Below are 7,835 nucleotides of genomic sequence, written 5' to 3'. Positions count from 1 at the left end.
ATGCAGAGAAGAATGAATGAATATTCAGCTCAGACTGAGAGGAAGACAACGTGATGCTCTACTTTGAGCTACACCTACACAAAGTCCCTCTCACACAATTTTAGATCATTAGGGACAACTTTCCATATTTATTTTCCCAACAGTCACAGGAAATAGACTGTTTTGGAAATACATGGCAATCTAGCAACTGCATGGCACAGACAGGCTGTTTTGTCTCAGCAAATGAAATGATGTATGACACGGCTGTCTCAACTGTCAGCTATCATGCCATAAAACTGCACAACCCTCACTCATTCCTTTTGAAACCTTAAATCTAGTCAGCAGACTCAGTGTGGAGAGTGGCTGGCCATGATAGCCTGCCTTTAGTCTGCCTCTGCAGTAGAATGAGGAATACTAAATGAGCAAGTAAAAAGCAATTTTATCAAGAGCTCTTTGTAGCTGCCCACTGGCAGCTCTTGTTGCGTGGGCTGGTGGTTATGGAAGTGAGGGGTGTCTGTGTGTGAACCTACCACCATGTTCTCCCTTCCCATTGAATAATATAGGTCCTTAACAAAATAACCCCCCACCCCAATCTCTTTAGAACTTTGCAAAGGCAAAGCATTTCAAAGCATAATCATTGTTCTGCCTCCTCCTATAAGAGAAAACTGTTCCTTACTGGTGGACATGTCCCCCTCTCCACATGAAATCAGGCTATATTTTGAGGAGGCTCCATACCACTTGCAATTATGAATGTGTTTCCTCACACCACATGCAACCATTCAGATTACTGACAAGAGAAAGTGATACGAAACGAAAGAGCCTGAATTAGTTGAAAGGAGACCACATTGACAGCTGAAAGTCTTTGTTGACAACAACATAGTAATGAACATTAGAAGCAATCTGGTGAATTAGTCATACACATTTTTGGGTAGCAACTGTGGAAGAAATACCAGAGTTTCACTGTGGACAGCTCAGTGAACTTCCCTGGCCAACATGCAGTGACTGGCAGCAAGCAAATACACAGACTGCCACGAAGTACAAGGGAAAAAAAAAAAAAAAAAAAAAAAAAAAAAGACTGAAAATACAATGTCATTTTGAAAATTAGTGGTATGGTCCCGTCAACTGGAATGCCACGTTTGATGACCCTAGAGAATGCAGCAGAATCACAAAGGCCAGAGTGAAAGAAAGGAGAAGAAATAAAACTGATAATAGGCTGTAGAGGCTTTCCCTCTGAAGGGAAGGGAGCTGTGAAGAAGTGTTTACAGAACAGATGAATAGAAATGCACTTAGCACTGGACATCTACAATAATGAATATTATATGGAAGAGAAAATGAGCACTTCTTACCCTATTTCTTAACAGGAGAGACACTCAATGAAAATGAAAACACATTTAAAACAGATTGCAGCTTTTTTTCTCTTAATGTTGTGGATGATCCCATAATAATAGTCTGAGAGATTTGTGGCATCTTCTTCTGAAACACTGGCCCATAATGAACTAAATATTTCAGAAGTCATTCAAAACAGGGTGGAGCAGAAAGTGCATTAATATAAATAAAAGGGGCCTGCTAGCAATGGGAGACATCCTTCCTTCCCCCTTTAATTTATTTTCATAGAAAAAGATTACAATGGCCTTAAAAGAACAAGGAGAGACTGGAGTCATTAGGAACAAGGAAGAAGATGGAGTAAAAGCCAATGATAGGGTTCAAGTGCAAATTAAATTTGTCATGCAAAATGAGAATTTCAGACTGATGACAGCTGCCATGCAAGTAACCTTGAAAAGGTCTCCTTCAACTGATATATGGATCGTTAAAATGATTGGTCTTCACTCTATTTTCTTCATAAACTACAGTAAAACTGTAATTATGGAAATAAAGCCTTCCTATAAATACTGTGAAATGAAGAAAGTGTTTGATTATGTACGCGCCTGCGAGGCAGACCTTGAGCCATAGGTTTCTGCCCTCTGCACTAAAAACAGGCAGAGCTGCTTACCACATCTGCGGTCCCAGCCATGCAGACCACAGGATGCGCCACCCGTCAGCTATTGCCTCTCCCCAGCAGCCTTGTCTTGAGCATGCTGTTCTGGTTAAGCTTAAACTTAAATAACTCCTGGAAAGGAAAGTATAATTGCATATATACACACACACACACACGTACGATGTCAGAATGTGACTAAAACATACACTAACATTGCTGGTATCTGTAATCCTACCTGTTGAAATGTCTGTCATTAAGTACAATAAAAATAAACAACTTTCCAATTTAGCAGCATTATGTTATATCATACATCACAGAAAAACCATAGCTAACGTACCACATGCACTTTGTTTTCCCCAGGTGGACTTTGCAATATTAAAAATTATGAATATTTTGCACTAACACAGTATAGATAAAAAATACCATTTGGGATCTATTCAGATAGTATGGCGATGAAGCTCTTTATAAATAGGTGAAATTTATTGCAGTGAACTGTCTTAATTGACACATACAACTCATCTTAAGCTCTTATATAAAAAGAGAATGAAAATAGAAGACTTGGTATGCACCTGTGTGTATTTATGCATACATACAAAACTAAAAACCAAAACACATTTTTCCAGTATTTTTTTATTTGCCTCTCCGTAAATAGAGCACTAAAAATGAAATTAGAGGAAAGAATCACTTTGCTAAAATGAAACAAACTGACTTGGTGTAACCAGGGATGAATTTAGCCTGAGGAACACTGCGGCTGGGTCCTTCCCTGCAATGGGCATAGCAGCTGACTGATCCTCCCACTTTCTCTACATAGCCATAATCATATAAATGGGCTCAGCAAGAGAGGAGGAAATGATGGGCTGTGAGGCACTTCTGGATGGCATCTCAAAGAATTGCTGTTTCAAACAGGTACAATGATCAAAACAGGCTGATGCACCACCTTTCTTCTACAAAGAATTATAACTTTTATTTTATTTTATTTTATTTTATTTTTTCCTGTGAGGGGAAGAGAGGACAGGAAGGAACAGAGCTGCAAAGGGGCATTTTTTTTTTTTTTTCCTTTTCTAAATGCACCTTTTCAGTCTCTCATTTCAATTACTGATCAAGTAAGTCATTTGGCTCCAGTTTTTCTTAAGCACTTTTGTGTCTCACCTCTGGTGACTCACAATAGAGCGTGCAGCACCAGAAGAAGGTGCCCTGTGAACCTCAAAGAGCGGCAGCCTGCAGACCAGACACCCAACCTCAACGCCTGAACAAAGGAAGCATATTCATTACAAGTATGTGTCCCCTTTGAGGTAGTCCTCTCTTCAGTATTCTTTCCTCCCACGGAGCCACAAAAGCTGCCTGCACCCCTGCATAATGACATAAAATGTTAAGAAATCTTTCAGCTGGCTATTTCTTTCCCAAGATTAATGCAACTTTCTGTCCACCATCCAAGTCCCCTGACACTGATGAGCATTCACACAGGCTAGCAGAGGAGAGCAGGGTGCAGGGACACGTAGAACCATAGAATGGTTTGGGTTGGAAGGGACCTTAAAGTTCCAACTCCCCTGGCCACCTCCCACTAGACCACGTTGCTCAAAGGCCCATCCAGCCTGGCCTTGAACACTTCCAAGAATGGGACATCCACAGCTTCTCTGGGCAACCTGTTCTAGTGCCTTACCATCTTCACAGTAAAGAGTATCTTCCAAGTATCTAGTCTAAATCCACCCTCTTTCAGTTTAAAGCCACTGCCCCCTGCCCTATCACTACACTCCATGACAAAGAGTCCCTGTCCAGCTTTCCTGTAGGCCCCCACTGTGTACTGGAAGGCCGCAATATGATCTCCACAGAGCCTTCCATTCTCCCAGCTGAACAACCCTGGCTCCCTCAGCCTGTCTTCATAGGAGAGGGTGCTCCAGGCCTCTGATCATCCTTGGGGCTCTCCTCTGGGCTAGTTCTAACAGGTCCATGTCCTTGGCACAGCGTGTCTCACTTTATGCTACACAAGAAGTTAGCCATGCCACTTGGCCGACCATAGGCCTTTTCAGCCAGCCATTGCGCTTCCCGAAGGACCTCTCTTGGGTTGAACACAGGTCCACCCCTGCCAAGGTAACACATACTGTCTTCTGAAACTGAAACATGAGGCAGCATAGCCTCTGTCTGCCCTGAGGTGGTTATGGGTGTGCTGACAGACATGGCCTCTGAGGTGCTGCTCCGGTGGCCAGAACCACCCAGAAGACAACCTTACATCTTGTTCCTTTGGGGCCACTGAAGAACCAACAAGCCAAGGCCCATCAGCATTGCACCCACACCCCTATGGCAGCAGCACCCCCAGTGAGCACAGCACAGGCCTTACTCTGCCACCAGCACACTGCCATTGATCACCACTTCTCCAGGGAACTGGAGCCTCCTCTCCCAGCCCCTACTTCATAGAAATGGTGCAGCTTATTTTCCTCATGACAAAAAGTTACAGTCCCCACTTTATTTTATAGAAGAGTGAAAAAAAAAGAGAACATACAAAGGACAGAGTTTAAAAATAGAGTCAACATGTGACAGGTTATTATTTTTTTTTTTCTTAATGGACTTGTCTGTTTACAGTTTAACAAACCGGTTTGCCAACACAGTGCAAGGTTTTAATTTGTCATTCTCCTCCCCCCCCCCTTTTTTTTTTGTTAAAAGAAGTTAGAAGAAAGTGCTTAATGATAGTCATAAGGAGTAGAAAAGAATATTTCTAACTCCAGTCACAGCCAAATTATAGACTTGCTTGAGGAAAATATGCAAGAGAAAACTAAATATAAAAACCAAAGCATCTCCAAGTGACCTTGTTTTTCCAATGTATAAAGCAATATTTTGCTTGTGCCACTTTTAACCTTGTAATACATGTGTTATGTGGTTTTAATTAAAATGCTCCCTTGTTTTGCATTTTGACTCCATTTCTTAGAAAAATATTTTGACTAATAAAAAGTTTTTAAAAGTAATACTAGTTTCTCTAATTGAAAATATATTCAAGGACAAGCCTCCCTGTTTGCTGCACGTTATTAGAGTAACTGAAGTCAATTGTCTCTGTTGACATAATGGATTCCTGCTTTTTTAAATTCTCCAAGAAAATTAGCCTTCTGCTTAGGCACGTTTCCTTAATATTGAAGTATAATTCAAAGTAGTTTAAGAATAGTCAATGAAGATGAAATAGCATCTTTCTTCATTTTCATAACACTGTAAAAATATAATGATAGGGAGGCTCTTAAATTGCGCCCAGAGCTTAACAAAATCGTCCACCCTACCTTCCTTATTTATTAGGTGGCTGACATGTGCTAAGCTATTTTAGATTATTTCCTGCATTAAAACATTAAGAAAAGTTATGTTATTGCAGCCTTAAGTAAATTAAATAAACATCATACTCTTAGGTTAAAAGAATGCACTTTATCTAATTAGCATTGTGAGTAATTTTCAAAACTGAATGTAACATTCAGTATGTATGTGATCTGTTTTTGAACTTCAGTTAATAGGAGCAAAGCAAAAAGAAAAACATCTTTGTAGTCAAGTTCACATTCTCATGCAGTATGTTGGAGATGAACTAACTACAATTTAAGATGGCAATACTGCTTTAAATATCAACTAAAACCACTTTAGGAACCGTGACACGTTAATGACTCCTCTAAAAATATTTTTAACAAACAGCAGATATTTTTGTCACAAAAATTTATCTAACTGCTCTTATACTATTAGATTGCATTTTGGTGATTTGTGTAACAAGACTATCTAAACAGTCTGGCATTTTCACTCTTCTTTGGGTGAAGAGCACTTGAGACTGAACCTTGCGGCTCAGTAAGACTGAAGTACCTCAGCATTCAGGTTACCTGTGAGGCAGTCAGGCAGCTATCAGAACACAACCCAGATGTACCTGAATTAGGTGACTGCTGATAGCCGCAGTCTCTATACAAAGTCATAACCAGATCCACCTGCACAAAGCCACAGCTAAACTAATTCAATCCCACTTTCAAGTAACTTGGAATAGAACAGTTGAGCATAACAGTTAATACAACACAATCTATACTTCTTGAAGTCTTTTGGCCAAAATTGCTGTTGAAATACAACGTTGCACTCTAATACAGACTAGAGACATGAGTCACTTCATCACTGTGAATGGCCTAGTTAGCTAAAGAAAGAAATCCCAGGATCACTGTGGATCATTCAGCTTTACAACAGTTGAAAGGAGAGACTAAAAACAAGCAAACCCAATGGCAACTTTTACATCACTATGCATCTCCTGGAACACCTCATTTTGAATACCACAGAGCATTTTGAGTTCTTTACCTTTGTAAAGAATGTAGTAGAATATTATTAATAATAATAATTTTTAAAAAGGTAGGAAGAATGATCAGGCCTATGGAGCAGTCCCACATGAGAGATTAATCAGATTAATTTTAACTTCTGGAAAAGAAATGGCAGAGAATAAACAGCTTTAGGTCTTAAAAATCACAAGTGAGATGGCAAACAGGAAACCATTACACACTTATTCACAAAACAAATCAGAAGGAACCAAATAAAAGTGATCAAACAGAAGCAATGAGACCTACTTTTACCTGTACTGTACAGGTAAAACACTAAGTCTGTCACAGGATGCTGCTGTCACAGGGATGAGTCCTCCCTGCAAAAGCATTAAGTTAAGACACTTCATAGATGAGGTTTTATTCAGAGATGGACATAGAGCCTCTGGCTCAGGAAACAGTAGCCCGCTACAAAGTGGGAATGCCTTCTGTATACTGACCCGTGTCAAGACCACGGTGGGGCTGGGGACACGTGCGGCCTTGCTACAGCCCAGCCATTCTTCTGAACACCTATCTGTCACCAGGCATGTGTCGGAAACACTGCTCTGTTGCTGCTTTTAGGTAACTTTAAGCTGCTGATAGAAGCAATGGTAAAAACTACAGCTATTGTCAATAGCTCATTCTATTATGCATCTATTAATATTTCGGGGAATTAAAACAAAAACACAATAAATTGTGTATGCAGCAGAGACCCCAGCTCAAGCCCTAATGTCACTCTCTCCCTTTTTTTCCTCCCTTAGAGAGCACAGTATCTTTATTAGCTATATGAAACAAACCAGAAAAAAAAAAAAAAGGAAATGTTGTTTAAGCTGCCATCTCCTGATCAGCATCCCAAAGATCAAATGAGTATATTTTAAGTAAATGAGGTTTTATATTTTCACAAATACTGTTTTAATGCATTTCCATTTATTACAGATGTAATTAACAAGCTTTTGTAACTTGTACAGAGTATTTGAAAAAGCTATGGCTTCATAAAGGTTATGCTATTAAACCCATGATATAGTAAGGGAAGTATTAGTCTAGATGAATTAGAAGTCTACAATTATTAAAACATTATGAAATACAGGTAATTTTGAATAACACTACTGAACAACTATCAGAGAAACAATTATCAGCATAATTTTTGTTTTTAAAAAGCATTCTCTCATATTAACTTTCCTTGGAATTTGCACACATTTAGAAAAACGCACAAGTCATTTTGAAAATGAGAAGCATAACAGGGAAAAAAAAAAACAAAAAAAACGCACTACAGTTTAAATAAGAGATGCCACTAAAGCATTTATAGCTATGTGATTCAGCATGATGGAAACTTTGATTTTTCTCTGCAGCATGAATTTATTTTCTGTGCTAATCTGTTTGACTGGAAATGTTTTACTACACGAAAACTGGCAGAAATAAATTCTGTTAAATACAGAATAAAATAAAAAGTGTCATTTTTCTTAGAAAAAAACGTTGTGACAAGCTTTACTCCAAACTAATCTATTTCCTTAGGAATTGTTTTGATTTCTGTTATTAAACAGCTCAAATGCATTTCTATGATGTTACAGATGATGAAATGATTTACACATGAAATG

This window comes from Aythya fuligula, chromosome 6 (assembly GCF_009819795.1).
Source record: "Aythya fuligula isolate bAytFul2 chromosome 6, bAytFul2.pri, whole genome shotgun sequence".
NCBI classification, from domain to species: domain Eukaryota; kingdom Metazoa; phylum Chordata; class Aves; order Anseriformes; family Anatidae; genus Aythya; species Aythya fuligula.
This window is presented reverse-complemented; position numbering follows the sequence as displayed.